The 22612-nt window shown below is 44.7% G+C and overlaps 1 pseudogene; it reads left to right on the top strand.

Annotated features, from left to right (window-relative positions):
• The first annotated feature begins 3445 nt into the window (after positions 1 to 3445).
• The window catches only part of LOC110502094, a 332876-nt pseudogene continuing 313709 nt past the window's right edge, over positions 3446 to 22612 (top strand).

The raw sequence follows: 22612 nt of genomic DNA, 5'->3' as shown, positions 1-22612 counted from the left end.
GCAAGCGGTACCGGAGCACCAAGTCTAGGTCCAAAAGGCTTCTTACTAGATTCTACCCCCAAGCCATAAGACTGCTGAACAGCTAATCAAATGGCTACCTGGACTATTTGCATTGACCCTCTCCTTTTAATTTTACACTCCTGCTACTCGCTGTTTATTATCTATGCATAGTCACTGTACCCCAACCTACATTTACATTTTACGTTAAATACCTCAACTAACTGTACCCCTGCACATTGATTTGTTATCGGTACCCCCTGTATATAGTCTCGTTATTGATATTTTACTGTTGCTCTCTCATTTTTTTTTTACAGTTTATTTAGTAAATATTTTCTGCATTGTTGGTAAAGGGCTTGTAAGTAATAATTTCACAGTAAGGTCTACACCAGTTGTATTCAGCGCATGTGACAAATACAATTTAATTTGATTTGAGCTACCTGATCAATTTAACACTTGGGCTCCCGAGCGGCGCAGCGGTCTAAGGCACTGCATCTCAGTGCTAGAGGCATCACTACAGACACCCTGGTTCAAATCCAGACTGTATCACAACCGGCTGTGATTTGTAGTCCCATATGGGGTGCCTGGGTTTGGCCGGTGTAGGCTGTCATTGTAAATATCAAGCCGAGTGGCGCAGCGTCATTACAGACACTGGTTCGTCTCCAGGCTGTATCACAACCGGCCGTGATTAGGAGTCCCATAGGGCGGCACATGTGTTGGCCCTGTGTCGTTAGGGTTTGGCCAGGGTAGGCCATCATTGTAATTAAGATTTTGTTCTTAACTAGCTTGCCTAGGTAAATAAAGAATAAATAGAAAATAATACAAAAAAATCTAAACAGTACCCAGCCTGAGACTTCATATGGATCAGTCAAAAGGCAGGGATACATATTCTACATAAATTTCACTCCTACTAGGGCCCGGACTCTGAGGTCTTTCCCCTACACACATTGAATTGTTTCTGAACTACTCCCACATTTCAGTTGAATTTGTCCAGCACTCGAACTAACGGATGCAACAAATATTGCCTATTACAAGGCACATATCAAAATATGTTAATGAGACAGAGATTCTTTTTCAACCTACATGTTCCCACAATGCATCACAATTCATTGTACGCTGCTTTAAATATACAGCGAAATAATTATGCTCCATCTTTAGAAGAGGCACCTTTTATAGTTATTTATTGTAAAATTGCTGTAATTTTACAGCAGTGTAGCGGAAAGCCATTGAGCCCACATAATGCATTGCTCTTTACAGTACTGTACTACAGAAATAAAGTAGCTAACTGTAAAATGTTTGCTGTAAATTTGTTACAGTGAATGAAGGCATGTGTTAAGGAGGCTAATGTCAGGCCAGAATACTTACTGGGAATGATATATTTTAGAGCAATACAAAAATCCCCCTGGAAAGATTACTACAGCTCTACCCATAACCTCCTGTTATAATGCATCTTATTACAGTGACACAAATGTTACTATTTGTTATGGAAGTTGAGTGCTGTGCCACTTTATTTTATGGCTGTGCGCCAAATTTTTATTAGAAGGACTACAATAAATGTCTCTTAATATTTTGTTTTATCATACTAGCTCTCTTAGCCTTCGTCTTTGGATATGAAGATTAAGGTCTTGCAATAGTCCAATTAGATTTGATTGTAATGACAATCTTCAATATTTTCTATTCCCAGTCCCCACTCACATGGGTATGAGTCAGGAAGGACTCAGGGGTTTGCAATATGATCAATATGCTCCATCTTTAGAAGAGGCACCTTTTATAACATAAAAACTTTCAATATTTCAAAGAAGACCTTGAATGAAACGGGGAGGTTTTTAGATGGATGGCACCGGTGGAATTAGATAGAAGAAAAAGTGTAAAAGATGAGATGGTTGACCTTTTCATATCTGTCCCCGGGTAGTGAATTTGCTTGAGGGCACTATAGGGAATAGTGCAGTGGTGCATTGAATTATCACCACTACTTACGTGCGGCAAACTTGTTCCCCCATCCTCCCCCTACACACACACACACACACACACACACACACACACCCCCTTCCTTCCTCCTTCCCACCATAATAGCGTTCGAAATTCAGTGTGTGTGTGTGAAAGAGAGATTTGGAGGTGGTAACTGAGCTGCACTTCCTAACCTCCTGCCAAATGTATGACTATATTAGAGACACATATTTCCCTCAGATTACATAAACCCACAAAGAATTTGAAAACAAACCCAATATTGATAAACTCCCATATCTATTGGCTGAAATACCACAGTGTGCAATCACAACAGCAAGGTTTGTGACCTGTTGCCACAAGGGCAAACAGTGAAGAACAAACACCATTGTAAATACAACATGGATTTATGTTTATTTATTTTTCCCTTTTGTATTTGCACATCATTAAAACACTGCATATAGACATATGACATTTGGAATGTCTTGATTCTTTAATGTTTACTGTCCATTTTTTATTTTACTTTAGTTTATCTTTTTCACTTGCTTTGGAAATGTAAACATATGTTTCCCAGTTTCCCATGCAGAGAGAGAGAGAGAGAAAGGGAAAGAGAAAGAGAGAGAAAATAAAATGCCTGAGCATTAATGCTTTTAAACAAATGATTTGTTCTCTGCAGGACGGAGAGGAGGAGATAGTGGTGGGTAACATGGTGTCAAATCTTCAGCAGAGCATGTGTGAATGATCACACAGAGTGTCTGACAGCTCCCGGCAGGGAAACATGTCAACATGCTGACAGATGCCCTGCTATTGGAAGGTTGGGATGACTTTTTATTTGACCAGGTTTTCACTTTGGTCAGGGCTGGGCAAAAACAATAAAGTACCACAATCAATGTGGTACTTCATATTCAATGTATAAAAAATAAACTAGATCATTCTTGTATTTTATCATGTATTTACAGTAATTAAAATACATGTATTTTGTAAAATAAAATTAGAAGCAGGCCTCCGAACAGCTACAACATTTTCAGTAACGGTTACAGAAACATTTTGCTTGCTATGACTGTGATATGTTGTTGTTTATCTACCTTAGTTGAATGCACTGTAAGCCACTCTGGATAAAAGTCTCTGCTAAATGACCAAAATGTCAATGTATATGTGAAAAAGAACATACCAAAATGAACTGCGGGACAAAGCAGAAAGATGACTGTTTCCAAATGATCTGCGAGTCAACAAAATATTTTCATTGTCACGTTGTATAAATGATTGGAAAAAGGCACAGTAATATGTAATAGGGGGTTTTAAAACTCCACCCAAAAATACAACATGCCATGAAAAGGCACAGGGACAAAGCCCAAAACAAACACGTATACAAAAATACAGGGATGTAACCCAAACCAAAGAGCGAGGTTACAACTCTAATAAATACACAGAACGAGACCCATAATACACTACAAGGGGTGAGATCCGTAATTACAAACGCACAGCAATAACAAGTACACTATACATGCAGCACGATCGCCGAAACCACAAAGCAGAGGTACTCAAAACCAACGGCCATGGGAACAATAACCAACAAGACAATGGTGAAGAGGGCACATATATACAATTACTAATCAGGGGAATTGGAATCAGGTGTGCGTAATGAGGCATTTCAGTGACGCCTAGAGGCCGGTGACACAGAGCTGTATCCCTTCTACCCGTAACCCTTGCATATGTATGTCTCTTGTATTGTTGGCCTAGGCTTTTGGCTAACAAGCAATCAAAAAGTGTCTCCTCGTGTCCAAATTATGAATTGTGAATAAGCTCTGTATTGCAGGGATTGTTAAATATTTGATCTACAAAACCTTGTGATCTACAAAATATCATTTCAACATCACCACCACTAAGTAATGAGCTTTTATAGCTATCAATCTTGAACAAGTTTGTGTCTAGAGATAAGGAAAGAATTCTTAAAATAGCTTACTCACAGTGAATCTCCAGTTTTTCTGAAAAAGGTATATAGTTAAACGAACTTTATTGATCGCTAGAGAGGGAATTGTGTAAGGAAGACCACATCCACTGTGTTTTATGTTTATAGAAACTAGAGTACATGTAATAAGATCATCTCTTTTAACAAACCTATAACCGCCTCAAACTAAATACACAATCACTTCATAGTCGTCCGACTACAGGTCGATGTTTTGAATGAAACATGTAAGCCATCCATCCCATTCCCTCCATAACATCTCTATCTCCTCTCTCCAGCCACTCTCCTCCATCCAGAGCCCATACTGTGTGACGTAGGGGAGTTTCACTGCCATGACCAGGTGACCTGTGTCCCAGAGGGCTGGCTATGTGACAGGGAGCCAAACTGTCCAGATACCTCGGGTGAAACACAAGACAGATGTAAGTCACTCACTCACACGTTCATCCATGCTACCATTCACCATACACTTCAATAGCGCCAGACAGATGTAATTCACTAAATTCATTTATTCGCCCATTCACCATATACAGTACTTCAAGGTCACCATACTATTTCACATTCTGTGATCTCTTATTGCATGGTTTTACTTGCCTTTAACTGAACACATTCTTTAATCGTTCTGCAAATTCTCAGCATAGAAACGGGTATTGCTTCATGCTTATATCCAGTTTAGATCTTTAAGCTCATTTTATTATATTTTATGATATGAAATGTAGCAGGGTGACCAGATAAGAATCCACTGCAGTTGCTGATAGATACAGCAGCTTCTACTGTCGACAAGTTCACAATTCTCTCCATAAGGTTACATCTTGATATTTATAGTTGAGGCTGCTGAGGGGAGGATGGCTCATAATAATGGCTGGAATGGAGTCAATGGAATGGTATCAAGCCGAGTGGCGCAGCGTCACTACAGACCCTAGTTCGATTCCAGGCTGTATCACAACCGGCCATGATTGGGAGTCCCATAGGGCGGCACACAATTGGCCCTGTGTCGTTAGTGTTTGGCCAGGGTAGGCCGTCATTGTAAATAAGAATTTGGTCTTAACTGATTTGCCTAGTTAAATAAAGGTTAAATAAATATATAAATAAATAAAATTAAAATTAAAATCAACCACATGGAAACCATATGCTTGATATCATTCCATTGACACCATTCCAACCATTACTAGCCGTCCTCCCATCAGCAGCCTCCACTGCTTGATAATGATTACAGTACCTTTCCTATTGACCTCCTGTTTGTGAGAAGATGGTACAGTATTTTACTTAACCATGGCATGTATTCCAAGGTTGCAGTGGGCCTTTTCTGCCCCGCCTCACCAGGTATTCCATTATCATTTAGATTAATTGTGTTGGCTCCATTTTATTTACTAAGCCTGTAGGGAGAAGGCCCTGAATATTCATCATGGGAATTTGGCGCAGCTCATTATCATGGATTATGTATTTTTTTTTTAAAGGAATTAGATCAGCTTTGAGTGCTGCAAAGAAAAGCACAGTGAAATTAAACCACCCCTGTTTATAGGCTACCAGTGCTTTGTTTCCAATACCTTACACCATGCCCAAACCGGAAGTGCGTGCGCCATGGTGTGCAAATAGATTTTGTACCCACACACCAAATCGTGAAACGCAGGTTGAAATACCAAAACAAACTCTGAACCAATTATATTAATTTGATGAAAGTTCGAAAAGCATTAAACATATATGGAAATTTAGCTAGCTTGCATTTGCTAGCTAATTTGTCCTATTTAGATAGCTAGCTTGCTGTTATTGGCTAATCTGTCATGGGATGTACACATGGAGTTGTTAATTTACCTGAAATACACAAGATCCTCTACTCCAACTATTAATCCACACATAAAAAGGTCAACCGAATCGTTTCTAGTCATCTCTCATCCTTCCAGGCTTTTTCTTCTTCGGACTTTATATGGTGAATGGCAACTAACTTTTATAAGGTGTATAACCACAACCGACCTCCGTTCAAATTTCAATCGCCCACGTGGGTATAGCCAATGAGGAGATGACATGTGGGCTTATGCTTTTAAAAGCCAATGATGAGATGGGCGAGGAAGGACTTGCAGCGTGTTCTGAGCCACAAATAGAAGCAATTTCTATTTAAGCGCCTGTCAACGCAGACGCTCGTTGGTGCGCGTGAGCCGTGTGGGAGCGATTATTGAATAACATGTATGTGTAAATTTATTTTGCAAAACTCATGCACGCGACGCGAGCGTTGTGGTCAGCATGTTAGAGCAGGTTTTCCAAGAGTCGGTCATGCCCCCCATTTTGGTTTCTCCCTGGCACTACACAGCTGATTCAAATAATCAAAACTTGATGATGAGTTGGTTATTTGAATCCACTGTGTACTGCTAGGACAAAAAGCTAAACGTGCACATAATGGGGGCCCCAGGACTGAGTTTGGGAAATCCTAGTGATGGGAAACCAAGGCTTTTTAAAGGTGTTGTTGGTGCTCTCACCATATTACTCAGAGCATCAGTATCTGTTCACAATGCACATTAGTGAAATCTGCTGGTCAGAAATAAATATCAAATCAAATTTTATTGGTCACATTGTCACGACTGCTGCCGAAGTCGTTGCCTCTCCTTGTTCGGGCGGTGCTCGGCGTTCGACGTCACCGGTCTTCTAGCCATCATTGATCCTTTTTTCATTTTCCATTGGTTTTGTCTTGTCTTCCCATACACCTGTTTTCAATCCCATTCATTACCTGTTGTGTATTTAACCCTCTGTTTCCCCTCATGTATTTGTCAGAGATTGTTTTATTGTCAGTGTAGTGTGATTGTTGTATAGGTGTGCGTCGGGTCCTTGTACCCATGTTTATGTACATTTAGTGTTATGGAGCATACTCCGTGGACTTTATTAAAAGACTCCATTTTACACTCCATTTGACTCTCCTGCGCCTGACTTCCCTGCCACCTATTACATCTACGCATGACAGAATCTCTGACCAAATATATGAAGTCAGCAGGAGAGGACACTATGCCCATGGAGCTGGAGGAACGCGTTCAGGAACAAGCTAGGGAGATTGACGTTATCAGCTCCGTCATGGATCACATTGCCATGAAAATGGATCGCTGGGAGAGACAGGGAGTTTCTCCAGCGCCACCACCACCACAACCGGAATCTCCCGTGAACGATTTTTCCTCTCCGGAATCGAGGATCCATTTATCCCTACCTACGGGATACAACGGAGATACTGCCGGCTGCCAGGGTTTCCTCCTTAAACTGAACTTGTATCTAGCCACGGCCTCCCCAGTACCATCTGACCGTGAGAAGAGTTACGCCCTCGTCTCATGCCTCACCGGGAAAGCCCTGGAATGGGCCAGCGCTGTGTGTAGTAGGGAGGTTGCGGCGCTGGACCATTTTGAGGAGTTCACCCGCCAATTCCGGATAGTATTCGATCACCCACCTGAAGGCAAAGGAGCGGGTGAGCTTCTCTATCATCTGAGGCAGGAGACGAGGAGTGCACAGGATTTTGCCTTGGAGTTTAGGACCTTGGCTGCCGGCGCTGGATGGAGCGACAGGGCCCTGATCGACCATTACCGTTGTAGTCTACGCGAGGACGTCCGTCGGGAGCTGGCCTGTAGAGACACCACCCTCACCTTCGACCAGCTGGTGGACATGTCCATCAGGCTGGACAACATGCTGGCTACTCGTGGACGTCTAGATCGGGGTCTGGTTGTTCCATCCTCCCGCACCCTCTCTCCCGAACCTATGGAATTGGGAGGGATGGTGCGCAGGGAGACCGGAGGGGGTTCCCGCTCGAGCACCATTCAAGGTCGCAGAGAGCACACTGCTGGTCGGTGCCGGGTTGGTTCCTCTGGGAATAGAGAGGGCAGGCAGGGCATTCTGGCGTCACCCCAGGTGAGTAGGCACCATTCTCATCCAGAGCCCTCTGCTGCACTAATGTTTGTCTCTGTCTCTTTTCCTGACTTTTCACTGCATTCCCAGTATAAGGCGCTAGTAGATTCGGGTGCGGCTGGAAATTTCATTAATAAAAGTCTAGCTCATAGTTTAGGGATCCCTATTGTTCCTGTGGATATGCCTTTCCCTATTCATGCCTTAGATAGTCGACCATTAGGGTCAGGGTTTATCAGGGAGGTAACCGCACCTTTGTGTATGATAACGCAGGAGGGTCACAAGGAGAAGATTAGTCTTTTCCTTATTGATTCTCCTGCGTATTCTGTGGTGCTAGGCCTACCCTGGTTAGTTTGTCATAACCCCACTGTTTCTTGGCCACAGAGGGCTCTCACAGGGTGGTCGCGAGAATGCTCAGGTAGGTGTTTAGGGGTTTCCGTTGGTGCTACTACGGTGGAAAGTCCAGACCAGGTCTCCACCGTGCGCATTCCCCCCGAATATGCCGATTTGGCTCTCGCCTTCTGTAAAAAGAAGGCGACTCAATTACCACCCCATCGACTGGGGGATTGTGCGATAGATCTCCTGGTAGACGCTGCATATCCCAAGAGTCACGTGTATCCCCTGTCGCAAGCGGAGACGGAGGCTATGGAGACATATATCTCTGAATCCCTGCATCAGGGGTTCATTCAGCCATCCATTTCACCCGTCTCTTCGAGTTTCTTTTTTGTGAAAAAAAAGGATGGCGGTTTACGCCCGTGCGTTGATTATCGAGGTCTTAATAAAATCACAGTGAAATATAGTTACCCGCTACCTCTGATCAATACGATTATTGAGTTAATGCACGGGGCACGTTTTTTCACAAAATTGGATCTCAGGAGTGCGTACAATCTGGTGCGTATTAAGAAGGGTGATGAGTGGAAGACGGCATTTAGCACCACCTCAGGTCATTATGAGTACCTGGTCATGCCATATGGGTTGATGAATGCTCCATCAGTTTTCCAATCATTTGTAGATGAGATCTTCAGGGACCTGCACGGGCAGGGTGTAGTGGTGTATATCGATGATATTCTGATATACTCTGCTACACGCGCCGAGCATGTGTCCCTGGTGCGCAGGGTGCTTGGTCGCCTGTTGGAGCATGATCTATATGTCAAGTCTGAGAAATGCTTGTTTTTCCAACAATCCATCTCCTTCCTAGGGCATCGGATTTCCACTTCAGGAGTGGAGATGGAGAGCGACCGCATTACAGCCGTGCGTAATTGGCCGACTCCAACCACGGTAAAGGAGTTGCAGCGTTTTTTTGGGGTTTTCCAATTACTACCGGAGGTTTATCCGGGGTTTTGGTCAGGTGGCAGCTCCCATTACCTCACTGCTAAAGGGGGGCCCGGTGCGCTTGCAGTGGTCGGCTGAGGCGAACAGGGCTTTTGAGCACCTGAAGACTCTGTTTACTTCTGCGCCTGTGCTGGCTCATCCGGATCCCTCTTTGCCATTCATAGTGGAGGTGGACGCATCCGAAGCTGGGATAGGAGCAGTGCTCTCTCAGCGTTCGGGTACGCCACTGAAGCTTCGCCCCTGTGCTTTCTTTTCTAAGAAGCTCAGCCCGGCGGAGCGAAACTATGATGTGGGGAACCGGGAGCTGTTAGCTGTCGTAGAAGCTTTGAAGGTGTGGAGGCATTGGCTTGAGGGGGCTAAACACCCTTTTCTCATCTGGACTGACCACCGCAATCTGGAGTATATCCGGCAGGCAAAGAGATTGAATCCTCGCCAGGCAAGGTGGGCCATGTTTTTCACTCGTTTTGTGTTTACTCTTTCTTACAGACCAGGCTCCCAGAACGTTAAGGCAGACGCATTGTCTCGGCTGTATGACACAGAGGAGCGGTCCATGGATCCCACTCCCATACTCCCAGCTTCGTGTTTGGTGGCGCCAGTAGTGTGGGAGCTGGACGCGGACATTGAGCGGGCGTCACGTGCAGAGCCTTCTCCCCCTGAGTGTCCAGCTGGTCGTCTGTACGTTCCGTCTGCTGTACGCGACCGATTGATATATTGGGCTCACACGTCACCCTCCTCTGGTCACCCTGGGATAGGTCGGACGATGCGCTGTCTTGACGGGAGATACTGGTGGCCCACTTTAGCTAAGGACGTGAGGATTTATGTTTCTTCCTGCTCGGTGTGCGCCCAGTGCAAGGCTCCTAGACACCTGCCCAGAGGTAAGCTACAACCTCTACCCGTTCCTCAACGGCCGTGGTCACACCTGTCGGTGGATTTTTTGACCGATCTTCCACCTTCACAGGGTTACACCACGATCCTGGTCGTTGTGGATCGGTTTTCTAAGTCCTGTCGTCTCCTCCCTTTGCCCGGTCTCCCTACGGCCTTACAAACTGCAGAGGCCCTGTTTACACACGTTTTCCGGCACTATGGGGTGCCTGAGGATATAGTGTCTGATCGGGGTCCCCAGTTCACATCAAGGGTCTGGAAGGCGTTCATGGAGCGTCTGGGGATCTCGGTTAGTCTTACCTCAGGTTTTCACCCCGAGAGTAATGGGCAGGTGGAGAGAGTTAACCAGGATGTGGGTAGGTTTCTGCGGTCTTATTGCCAGGATCGGCCGGGGGAGTGGGCGAAGTTCGTGCCCTGGGCAGAGATGGCTCAGAACTCGCTACGTCACTCCTCCACTAACCTTACTCCCTTTCAATGTGTATTAGGGTATCAGCCGGTTCTGGCTCCTTGGCATCAGAGCCAGACCGAGGCCCCTGCGGTGGACAATTGGTTTCGGCACGCTGAGGAGACCTGGGAGGCAGCCCACGTCCACCTTCAGCGTGCAATAAGGCGCCAGAAAATTGGCGCAGACCGTCGCCGCAGTGAGGCCCCAGTGTTCGCACCAGGGGACAGGGTCTGGCTCTCGACCCGAAACCTGCCCCTTCGCCTTCTCTGCCGGAAGCTGGGTCCGCGGTTTGTGGGGCCGTTTAAAGTCCTGAGGAGAGTGAACGAGGTATGTTATAGGTTACAACTACCCACTCATTACCGTATTAACCCCTCGTTCCATGTGTCTCTCCTCAGGCCGATGGTGGCTGGCCCGCTCCAGGAGGCTGAAGTGCGTAATGTTCCTCCGCCTCCTCTAGACATCGAGGGGGTTCCGGCGTACTCTGTTCGATCCATTTTGGATTCGAGACGTCGGGCGAGGGGCCTTCAGTACCTCGTGGACTGGGAGGGGTACGGGCCGGAGGAGAGATGCTGGGTTCCGGTGGAGGACGTGTTAGATCCTTCCATGTTATCAGAATTCCACCGTCTCCATCCGGATCGCCCTGCACCTCGCCTTCCGGGTCGTCCCCGAGGCCGGTGTCGACGCGCAGCTGGAGCCGCGCGTCAGGGGGGGGGTACTGTCACGACTGCTGCCGAAGTCGTTGCCTCTCCTTGTTCGGGCGGTGCTCGGCGTTCGACGTCACCGGTCTTCTAGCCATCATTGATCCTTTTTTCATTTTCCATTGGTTTTGTCTTGTCTTCCCATACACCTGTTTTCAATCCCATTCATTACCTGTTGTGTATTTAACCCTCTGTTTCCCCTCATGTCTTTGTCAGAGATTGTTTTATTGTCAGTGTAGTGTGATTGTTGTATAGGTGTGCGTCGGGTCCTTGTACCCATGTTTATGTACATTTAGTGTTATGGAGCATACTCCGTGGACTTTATTAAAAGACTCCATTTTACACTCCATTTGACTCTCCTGCGCCTGACTTCCCTGCCACCTATTACATCTACGCATGACACACATACACATGGTTAGCAGATGTTATTGTGAGTGTTGCGAAATGCTTGTGCTTCTAGTTCCGACAGTGCAGCAATATCTAACAAGTAATATCTAACAATTCCACAACAAATACATCTAGGTAAAGGAATGGAATAAGAATATATAGATATATGGATGAGCAATGTCAGAGAGCATAGGCCAAGATTGCAATAGATAGTATAGAATACAGTATATTCATTTGAGATAAGTATGTAAGATATGTAAACGTTATTAAAGTGCCATTATTAAAGTGACTAGTGTTCCATTTATTAAAGTAGCCAATGATTTCAAGTCTATGTAGTCAGCAGCCTCTTTGTGCTAGTGATAGCTGTTTAACAATCTGATGGCCTTGAGATAGAAGCTATTTTTCAGTCTCTTGGTCCCAGCTTTGATGCACCTGTACTGACCTCGCCTTCTGGATGGTAATGGGATGAACAGGCAATTGCTCGGGTGGTTGGTGTCCTGGAGGGCAGGTCATTTGCCCCCGGTGATGCGTTGTGCAGACCGCACCACCCTCTGGAGAGCCTTGCGGTTGTGGGCGGTCAATGCCATACCAGGTGGTCATACAGCCCGACAGGATGCTCTCAATTGTACATCTGTAAAAGTTTGTAAGGATTTGTATTTGACAAACCACCTTTCTTCAACATCCACACTGTCAATGTGGGTGGACCTTTTAAGTTTGTCCGTGATGTGTACGTAGAGGAACTTGAAGCTCTCCAGCTTCTCCACTGCTATCCTGTCAATGTGGATAGGGGGTGCTCCCTCTGCTGTTTCCTGAGAGGCTATTTTCCTGACACCACACTCTGAGAGCCCTCACCTCCTCACTGTAGGCTGTCTAGTCGTAGTTGGTAATCAAGTCTACTACTGTTGTGTCGTTTGCAAACTTGATTATTGAGTTGGCCACGCAGTCATGTGTGAACAGGGAGTACAGGGGGGGCTGAGCACGCACCCTTGTGGGGCCCCAGTGTTGAGGATCAGCCAAGTGGAGATGTTTTTTTCCAACGGCACGTCAGGAAGTCCAGGACCCAATTGCACAGGGCAGGGTTGAGACCAAGGGCCTCAAGCTTAATGATGAACTTGGAGGGTACTATGGTCCTGAATGCTGAGCTATAGTCAATGAACTGTATTCTTAAAAAACATATATTTTATTTTAACCTTTATTTCACTAGGCAAGTCAGTTAAGAACACATTCTTATTTACAATGACGGCCTAACAAAAGGCAAAAGGCCTCCTGCTGGGGCGGGGGCCTTGGATTAAAAATAAATAAATATATACAATAAAAATATAAATATAGGACAAAACACACATTACAACAAGAGAGACAACACAACACTACAAAAAGAGAGACCTAGACAACATCATAGCAAGGCAGCAACAAATGACAACACAGCAACACAACATAACAACAACATGGTAGCAATACAACATGGTAGCAGCACAAAACATGGTACAAACATTATTTGACACAGTCAACAGCACAAAGGTCAAGTAGGTAGAGAGAATAATACATCACACAAAGCAGCCACAACTGTCAGTAAGAGTGTCCATGATTGAGTCTTTGAATGAAGAGATTGAGATAAAACTCTCCAGTTTGAGTGTTTGTTGCAGCTCGTTCCAGTCGCTAGCTGTGTTGCGAACTGAAAAGACGAGCGACCCAGGGATGTGTGTGCTTTTGGGACCTTTAACAGAATGTGACTGGCAGATCGGGTGTTGTATGTGGAGGACAAGGGGGGAGTGAGGCCTAAGAGGATTTTATATATAAGCATCAACCAGTGGGTCTTGTGACTGGTATACAGATGTGACCAGTTTACAGAGGAGTATAGAGTACAGTGATGTGTCCTATAAGGAGCATTGGTGGCAAATCTGATGGCCGAATGGTAAAGAACATGTAGCCGCTGGAGAGCACTCTTACCTACCGATCTATAAATGATGTCTCCGTAATCTAGCATGGGTAAGATGGTCATCTGAATCAGGGTTAGTTTGGCACCTGGGGTGCAAGAGGAGCGAATATGATAGAGGAAACCAAGTCTAGATTCAACTTTGGCCTGCAGATTTGATATTTGCTGAGAGAAGGACAGTGCACCGTCTAGCCATACTCCCATGTACCTGTATGAGGTGACTCCCTCAAGCTCTAAACCCTCAGAGGTAGTGATCACTCCTGTGGGAAGAGGGGCATTCTTCTTACCAAACCACAGCCAACGCTAGATAAGCATTTGTGTAAGTTTATCATGGCATAATGCTATGCATTAGAAGGGGTGGGAGATGAGGAAATCTTGGATGGGCAAGGAGGCATGGCTGAGTCAAATACGAGACCTGACTTAATGAAGTGGTGGTTAAAGAGCTCAGCCATGTGCTTCTTGTCAGTAAAAACCACATCATCAACATTAAGGGACATGGGCAGCTGTGAGGAGGAGGGTTTATTCTCCAGGTCTTAAACCGTTTTCCAGAACTTCTTGAGGATAGACCCACAGAGAGATAACTGTTCGTTAAAGTAACTAATTTTGGCCTTCCGGAAAGCCTGGGTGCACTTACTTCTCATTTGCCTGAATGACACCCAGTCAGCTTGAGTATGCGTGTGCTGACCCTTTCGCAAAATGCAATTCTTGAGGTGGGGTATCTCTGCAAGATCACGGTTGAATCAGGGGCTGAACCTTTTTAATTCTCATTTTCTTTATGGGGACGTGTTTTTTAACAATACCACTGAAAATATAAAAAGCGTCTTCGACAGGATCAAGCTGATTCTATACCATTTTACAAAGGCCAGTTCATGAAGGAAGGCTTGCTCTTTAAAGTTTTTTAGCAAGCATCTATGACAAATCAGGACAGGTTGTTTCATTGAGCAGCCATTATGAACACAGGCTGTAAAACAGTGATCACTAAGGTCATTACAGAAAACACCAGACTGATACCTAGCAGGATTATTTGTGAGGATAACATAGAGGAGAGTAGCCTTTTCCACCTTGTGGAATTGGTGTTCATTTTAAGAAAGGTTTAGGGAGTCCCATTGCTTTAGGACTTGGTCAGGTGGTTTAAGAATGTCCCAGTTTAGGTCACCTAACAGAACAAATTCAGACTTAGAGTAAGGGGCCAGGAGAGAGCTTAGGGCCGGTGCTGAATGAGGACGATAGCTATTTGAAAATGTAATGCTTAAAACCAGCAAATTAATTGTTTAGGGACAGACTTGGTGGAGACAACTGAGCACATAAGGTGATCCTTGGTAAAGATTTCCACTCCTCCACCTTTGGAAGATCTGTTTTGCCGAAAAAGGTTATAACCAGAAAGGTTAACATCAGTATTGAAAACACTCTTTCTTAACCACGTCTCAGTAATGACCAACACATCTGGATTGGAGCTGTGAACCAACACTTTCAATGGATCCATTTTAGATAATAAGCATCTAGTGTTAATGTGCAGAAAACCCAGGCTTTCACGAGAGCAGAAATCAGTGAAGCAGATATCAGAGCACAAGTCAGAATTGGGGTTAGCAACTATAGATGGGCCAGGGTGTACATGCACATTTCCAGATAGTAATACAATCAAGGGACGGCATAGTACAGGGAGAGCTCTACAGTGCTGACATCTGAATGTGCATCAGATGGCAACAAGATCATATTGTACAGAAATTTCATCAGGTAACATGAATACAAAGCTGGCGAGAGGTGGTGAGAATAGGATGGGAGGCCAAAAGTCTGTGTAACCAATAGAGAGTCAGAGACCCGAGTTTGGGAAAAAAACATAGTCTGTCCCACGGTTGGGTAAAGAAAGTTTGTGGTCAACAAAGCATGCAGGAGTCATGAGGCAAATAGCAAAATGCACAATAATTAAAATAAATATATAACAACTTGGGGCTAGCCATTGTAAGTTGGAGTCACTCGCCCCAACAGTGCATGTGTGCTGGAGGCGAGCGAAAGCTCGGGAGAGAGGGGTGAGTGTGGTGGGGGTACCTGTCCCTGACAGGGGGAGACAAGCCAGGGCAGACAGTGAACAGATCAGATCGCCAGGTGGAATCCAAGCAGCAGTGCAGCAGGCAATGGGAGTCGGTGTCACACCCACTTGGGAGAAACTTTTATTTCTGGAGGCCAGTGAATTGTCTTTGAAACAGCAGGAGGGGGCTTCAGAGGATGCTTCAAAGACTCCTGACACTTGTTGGGCCCAAAGGCCTTATACTTCACACCTAGTGCTAATTGAATTTGTATCTGGCTCAGTTCCAGGTTGGAATGGTGTCCTCAGGTCTTTGCTGTTTGTTGGCTAGAGCACCCTCCATATAGCTTGGAAAAATAAAACCTTGGAAGCAGTAATCTCTCCGGTTAAGGCCATACTGTGGAGGGTAGCATCCTGCACATGTACCTGCCGAAAAATCCAAGTTTACCTAACTCCAAATCTATCCTTTTGTAAACATAGGTATTCCTTTTGTCTAAATGGGATTTGGCAGTGTGCAGTGATGATGGCGATTTCATGGTCTGTGGACCTATTAGGGTGGTAAGCAAATTTTTGTGGGTCTATGGTGGCAGGTAAGGTGGAGGTGATATGATCCTTGATTAGTCTCTCAAAGCAGGGAGTGCTATGGGGGAGTGGGAGTGCTATTGGGCGATAGTAATTTAGTTCCGTTACCTTTGAATTCTTGGGTACAGGAACAATGTTGGACATCTTGAAGCATGTGGGGACAGCAGACTGGGACGGGGAGAGATTGAATATGTCCATAAACACACCAGCCAGCTGGACTGCACATGCTCTGTGGACGCGGCTAGGGAAGCCGTCTGGGCGGGTAGCCTTGCAAGCGTTAACATGTTTGAATGTCTTACTCATGTCAGCCATGGAGAAAGAAAGCCCACTGTCCTTGGTAGCTGGCCACGTTGGTGGCACTGTGTTATCCTCAAAGCGGGCAAAGAACGTGTTTATCTTGTCTGGCAGCAAGACGTTGGTGTCCGTGACGTGGCTGGTTATCCTTTTGTAGTCCGTGATTGTCTGTACACCCTACCACATACGTCTCATGTCTGAGCCGTTGAATTGCAACTCCACTTTGTCTCGATATTGATGTTTTGCCTGTTTGATTGCCTTGCAGAGGGAACGACTACTCTGTTTGTATTCTGCCATATTCTCCGTAACCTTTCCATGGTTAAATGCGGTGCTTCCTGCTTTCAGTTTTGCGTGAATGCTGCCATCTATCCACGGTTTCTGGTTAGGGTAGGTTTTAATAGTTACAGTGGGTACAACATCTCCTATACACTTATTTATGAAATCAGTAACTGTCTCAGTGTACACGTCAATATTATTCTCGGAAGCTACCCGGAACATATCCCAGTCCGCGTGATCAAAACAATCTTGAAGCATGGTTTCAGATTGGTCAGACCAGCATTGAATAGGCCTTAGCACAGGTGCTTCCTGTTTGAGTTTCTGCCTATAGGAAGAGAGGAACAAAATGGAGTTGTGGTCAGATTTGCCAAAAGGAGTGCGGTGGAGGGCCTTGTATGCATCCCAAAAGTTCAGAACTTCCAGTGAAGTTCCTTGAGGGCCGTCGTGGTATCGGCCTTAGGGGGGATATACACGGCTGTGACCAAAGATAATTCTCTTGGGAGATAATACGGTCGGCATTTGACTTTGAGGAATTCTAGGTCAGTGAACAAAATGACTTAAGTTCCTGTATGTATTACAATTACACCATGAATCATTAATCATGAAACATACACCCCCGCCCTACTTCCTGGAGAGATGTTTATTTCTGTCGGTGCGATGCACTGAGAATCCAGATGGCTGTACCGACTCTGACAGTATATCCCGATAGAGCCATGTTTCTGTGAAACAGAGTATACTACAATCCCTGATGTCTCTCTGGAAAGCATCCCTTGCATTGATCTCGTCAACTTTGTTATCTAGGGAATGAACATTAGCGAGTAATATACTCGGAAGCAGTGGGTGGTGTGCGCACCTCCTATGTGTGACTAGAAGACCGCTCCGACTTCCTCTTCTCCGGCGATGTTGTGTGAGTCTGATTATCAGATACGGTAGGCATTCTCTTTCGCCAGTGTTTTCATCAAAACTCTGTGGTGCAGCGGTAGGTCGTTGGCTTTAGTAGGCTAGTATAATTTGGTACACCAGGTTTGCATTTTACATCATGCTTCCCTTTTTGACAAAATACAGCCTTTGTTATGAGATATTGTATGTGTTATCAGTGATGGCACCATACAATACTTTATTAGTGCTTTGTGTTGAATGTAGTATGATTGATGGATGTATCTTATCCAACCAAATAAGAGGCTCTGTGTTTAAGGATGTTTTTCTTTGGACATAACTTTTCCCAGTTGAACTCCATGTAGTTGTACCCCACCCTGCATATTCCAGGGAACGGTCATGTCATGGTACCATTTGCTGGTACCGTTTGCTTGTCCTTGGCTCTGCCTCTCCCTCAGTGGAGAAGTGTAATCACCACATGTAAAGCCCCAGAGGGGAGACCAGCCAGGCATTCCATTACACACACACGCACACACACACACACACACACACACACACACACACACACACACACACACACACACACACACACACACACACACACACACACACACACACACACACACACACACACACCTTCCATTCCATTAACGTGAGACTGTAGTAGGCCACTGGTTCACATGCTCAGCCACGGCATAGCTTACCCTGCAGGGACTGGACTGCTGACGCTCGCTACCAATACCATACTGCACCAGGGGAACTAGAAATCAGGACACTCTCCTGAAATGGCTAAAAGAAACACCAGTGAATTGTAAAGTGGCAATTCTGGGAGTCCCAGAGCAAAGCAGACAGTCTCGATAGAGAGAATGAAGAATTAAAATAAATCCGTGTTTGGGAGTCCAGAATATTTTGAACCTTAATCGATAGAAGGTAAATTTATTTCAATATACAGTGAGCTCCAAAAGTATTGGTTCAGCGACACATTTTTGGTTGTTTTGGCTCTGTACTACAGCACTTTATATTTGAAATGATACAGTATAATGATGATGAGGTTAAAGTACAGACTGTCAGCTTTAATTAAAAGCTATTTTCATCCATATCGGGTAAACCTTTTAGACATTACAGTACTTTTGTACATAGTGGGGACCAAAAGTATTGGAACAAATTCACTTACATGACTGTGTATTAAAGTTGAAATAAGTTAAGTATTTGGTCCCATATTCATAGCACGCAATGACTCCTTGACTCTACACATTTGTTGGATGCATTTGCTGTTTGCTTTGATTGTGTTTCAGATTATTTTGTGCCCAATAGAAATGAATGGTAAATAATGTATTTTGTCATTTTGGAGTTACTTTTATTGTAAAGAGTAGAATATGTTTCTAAAAACTTCTAAATGAATAAATATGCTACCATGATTATGGATAATCCTGAAGGAATTGTGAGTAATGATGAGTGAGAAAGTTACAGACGCACAAATATTATACTCCCCCAAAAATGCTAACCTCACTTGTTATTGTAATGGTGAGCGATTAGTCAGCATATCTTGGGGATATGACATTGTGCGTCTATAACTTTCCTGAAATGCAATAAGGAGGGGACTTGCAGTGCGTGGAGAGTCTCAAATAATACAAAGTTCTATATTAACGTTTGGCTACGCAGACGCATGTTCACACGCACAAGCGGTGTGAGTGAAATGATTGAATAACGTATGTGTACATTTATTTTACAATGCTCACACAAGCAATGTGGCCGGTGCGGTTTGTGTGTAACTATGAACTGGGTGATTCGAGCCCTGAATGCTGATTGGCTGTTTATAATAGCAATAAGGCACCTCGGAGGTTTGTGATATACAGTGGCTTGTGTTCAGACCCCTTGACTTTTTCCACAATTTGTTATGTTACAGCCTTATTCTAAAATTGATTAAATTGTTTTTTTTCCTCTCATCAACCTACACACAATACCCAATAATGACATGAGCATAACTATTCAACCCCTTTACTCAGTACTTTGTTGAAGCACCTTTGGGAGCAATTACAGCCTCAAGTCTTCTTGGGTATGATGCTACAAGCTTGGCACACCTGTATTTGGGGAGTTTCTCCCATTCTTCTCTGCAGATCCTCTCATCTCTGTCAGGTTGGATGGGAGCATCGATGCAACGCTATTTTTAGGGCTCTCCAGCGATGTTTGATCGGGTTCAAGTCCAGGATCTGGCTGGGCCACTCAAGGACATTCAGAGACTTCTCCCGAAGCCACTCCTGCATTGTCTTGGCTGTGTGCTTAAGGTCATTGTTCTGTTGGTAGGTGAACCTCTGCTCCACTCTGAGGTCCTGATGGCTCTGGAACAGGTTTTCATCAAGGATCTCTCTATACTTCGCTCCGTTCATCTTTGCCTCGATCCTGTCTAGTCTCCAAGTCCCTACCCCTGAAAAACATCCCCACAGCATGATTCTGCCACCACTGTGCTTCACCGTAGGGATGGTGGCAGGTTTCCTCCAGACGTGACGCTTGGTATTCAGGCCAAAGAGTTCAATCTTGGTTTCATCAGACCAGAGAATCTTGTTGCTCATGGTCTGAAAGTCTTTAGGTGCCTTTTTGGCAAACTCCAAGCGGGCTGTCATGTGCCTTTTACTGAGGAGTGGCTTCCGTCTAGTCACTCTACTATAAAGGCTTGATTGGTGGAGTGTTGCAGAGATTGTTGTCCTTCTGGAAGGTTCTCCCATCTCCACAGAGGAACTCTAGAGCGCTGTCAGAGTGACCATTGGGGTTCTTGGTCACCTCCCTGAGAAGGGGGAGCCCGATTGCTCAGTTTGGCCAGGCGGTAAGAGTCTTGGTGGTTCTAAACTTCTTCCATTTAAGAATGATGCTGCAGAAATGTTTTGGTACCCTTCCCCAGATCTCTGCCTCGACACAATCTCGTCTCAGAACTCTACAGACAATAATTTTGGTTTTTGCTTTGACATGCACTTTCAACTGTGGGATCTTATATAAACAGGTGTGTGCCTTTCCAAATAATTTCTAATCAATTGAATTTACCACAGGTGGACTGCAAACTGTATAAACATCTCAAGGATTATCATTGGAAACAGAATACACCTGAGCTCAATTTCGAGTCTCAGAGCAAAGGGTCTGCATACTTATGTAAATAAGTTATTAATGTTTTTTATTTTTAATACATTTGCAAATATTTCTTAAAGCCTGTTTTCACTTCATCGTGATGGGGTAATGTGTGTTGATTGCTGAGGATTTTATTTATTTAATCGATTTTAGAATGAATACCTTCCTAAGGCACTATATGGCCATTATACCACTTTCACGAATCCCGCCGAAGATGGTGCCTCTTCCTGTTCAGGCGGCGCTCGGCGGTCGTCGTCGCCGGCCTACTAGCTACCATCGATTCCCTTTCCTTTTGCTTCTGTTAGTTTGGTCTAATTGGTTACACCTGTTTTGAGTTTAGTTTTGTTTGTAGGCTATTTAAGGGCACTAGGCCTGCGGGCTTGTTCTCTGTTTTATGGTGTTGGTTTAGTTTGTGGTCTCTATTTTTCCGGACAGTTTTAGTCCTGTTTGTTTGGACGGGTTGTTTCATGCGCCCTTGTGTTTTGCATGTCCGTTTTTCGCTGTCATTGGAATAAAGATCCACATACGGAACTAACATTCTCTCTGCGCTTGACTCCTCCACCCACCATTCATAGAAACCGTAACAACCACGGCTAAGAGCTGTGTCCAGGCACTCCGCGTTGCGCATAACAACAGCTCTTAGCCGTGGTATTTTGGCCAAAAACCACACCCATTCGGGCCTTATTAAGCGTAATGACAATCAGCCTACAAAGTGGAGTGCATTCATGGATGCCAAGGCAAGCCAGGCTTCCCACAAAAATGTAACAATAAAAAAAAGAAACAAACTAATGAAATTATTTCTCATTCGTGTCTATCTGTGTTTCATAATTTCCCTTAAATTCGCAAGAGGCTGAATCTATTTCACCAAAGAAAGCATCCAAGCGAGGCAAACATACTCTTTTTGGCCAGACGGCATCAGATACATGGGCTACACATACTTAAACAGAAAGGCGCTGTTTTGCTGTTGGTGCATATCAATATATTCAGGGACGACCCATCAGGTCTAAACATTTCTGGGGGTGGCACTGGTGTGGCCAATCAGACTTCAGGGGCAGCTATGGCTACCCCTGGGCCACCCCCTGGACACACCACTGTGGGAGACAAAACATCCTGTGAAGCATTCAAGTATGTATAGGACAAGTACTGATATACACACAGTAGCTTAATCATAGTAATATAACTTAGCAGACAGGTAGGTATATCTCAGCGCCAAGTCTCTCTAGAACAATATGCATTGTTGTTGTTGTTGTTGTTTACTGCATATATGAAAAGATGATTAATAAGTGGGAGTGCAGGGGCCTCCCAAGTGGCACAGTGGTCCAAGGTTCAAAACATACAATATTCCATTTGTGCCACCAGAGACCCTGGGTTCAAGCCCAGGCTCTGTCCCAGCCAGCTACAACCAGAGGTCCATGGGGCAAAGCACAATTGGGTTTGGCCAGTAGGGATCTTAGTAGAACCCTATAAGACCCAAAGGGGCTTAGGTGGTGGGTGTGACAGGTGGAGTGGCAGAGGGCGTAGCAATGTGCAAGGTTGGCCCGTCAGCATGGCTTGTTTGTATTTTTAAATACATTTCTTGCAATTCCATGGAGCTGAGAGAAAATGTTGCCGTTTTAAAGCTAATTTCCTGCGATTCTACATACGTGACCGACCGGCTTGATTCGGTCATATGTAGCAATTTTTTTGAAATTATGTTTTTTACATTGGGATAAAATTAGAAACTCAGACTTGCATATCATACACTACAGTTGAGGAACAATGGAAAAGTAATTCTGCTTTGAAAGTTGATACCCCCTGTGATTATTATTATTATTTGACCCTGCTGGTCATCTATGAACATTTGAACAACTTGGCCATGTACTGTTATAACCTTCAGAAACTGGTTCCACTCTAGGTTTCTTCCTAGGTTCCTGCCTTTCTAGAGAGTTTTTCCTAGCCACCATGCTTCTACATCTGCATTGCTTTCTGTTTGGGGTTTTAGGCTGGGTTTCTG

The sequence above is a fragment of the Oncorhynchus mykiss genome, chromosome 22 (assembly GCF_013265735.2).
Source record: "Oncorhynchus mykiss isolate Arlee chromosome 22, USDA_OmykA_1.1, whole genome shotgun sequence".
Taxonomy (NCBI): Eukaryota; Metazoa; Chordata; class Actinopteri; order Salmoniformes; family Salmonidae; genus Oncorhynchus; species Oncorhynchus mykiss.
This window is presented reverse-complemented; position numbering and strand designations above follow the sequence as displayed.